The sequence below is a fragment of the Octodon degus genome, unplaced genomic scaffold, assembly GCF_000260255.1.
Source record: "Octodon degus isolate 3935 unplaced genomic scaffold, OctDeg1.0 scaffold00223, whole genome shotgun sequence".
Classification (NCBI taxonomy): Eukaryota; Metazoa; Chordata; class Mammalia; order Rodentia; family Octodontidae; genus Octodon; species Octodon degus.
The window spans coordinates 1,345,209-1,346,127 of record NW_004524799.1 but is presented as its reverse complement, the minus strand read 5'-3'; the positions used below and the strand labels follow the sequence as shown (position 1 = coordinate 1,346,127).

At 39.8% G+C, this 919-nt stretch overlaps 1 protein-coding gene across 1 annotated transcript in view; it reads right to left on the bottom strand.

Moving 5' to 3' along the window:
* Efhc2 (EF-hand domain containing 2) overlaps positions 1-919 on the bottom strand; it is a 203,716-nt gene that overhangs the window by 33,144 nt on the left and 169,653 nt on the right. The gene's annotated exons all lie outside the window — the stretch shown is intronic.

Below are 919 nucleotides of genomic sequence, written 5' to 3'. Positions count from 1 at the left end.
CATGTGGTGCTGGGGGATTGAACCGCGGTCCCTGTGCTTTGCTCAGCTTGTTCTAAGTAGGTGCTTTAGACCACTGAGCCATCTCACCAGCCCTTGCATGAATAAATGTTAAACAAGCTGTGCAGGAAACAGCTATCTGAGTCTTCAGAAGGTATCAGGGTTTGTGTCTAGATGTCCCCCCAAACCCTCATATGGTCATAGAATGTTTTCCAGAGGAGGCTGACCAGAGTGTGAGACCAATTCGCAGTGCAATGCTGGGATTGAGGGTGGGTGATGGCTGATAAATCCGCTCACTGGACTGGCACCGCCCTAATCCCGGTAGACTGCATACAACATAAGGGAAAGAGGTTTGTGGCTCGCTATTGTCGCTTTTGCTGCTGTTCCCTGCTGCAAATTGTTGCCCTCTCCCACGTGCTATTCTGCCTTGGAGCCAGCCGATAAAGGACCAAAACCTCTACAGACTGTGAGCTACATAAACCTTTCCCCTGTAAGCCTGGGTGTTAGGTATTTTGTGTCAGAATTGAAAAGTAACCAAGACAGAAGGCAAATGACATTGAAATTATTTGGCAGAGCTGAAAAAACAAAACATATTAATGATGAGGATCCAAAGCCTAACAAATTGGCTATATTATTTACAATATATCCTGCCTGAAAGCTATAGACTACAAAGCATACATCAGGAAGAATTACATCAAAATAATTATGATATGAAGACAACAATATGCAAGATAATAACCATTGCTGAATTCTTATCAGTTTGCTTAGTGAAATTCTGTATCATTTCTAATTTCTTTTTACTTTTTTGTCTTCTCATTGTTTTATTTTATTTTATTATTTTTTGCCATAATTTTATTGATAAACAAATAGCAATGAGACAGTTTCAAGTCAAATCGGTCTAATTTTTTCTATAAATAAACAT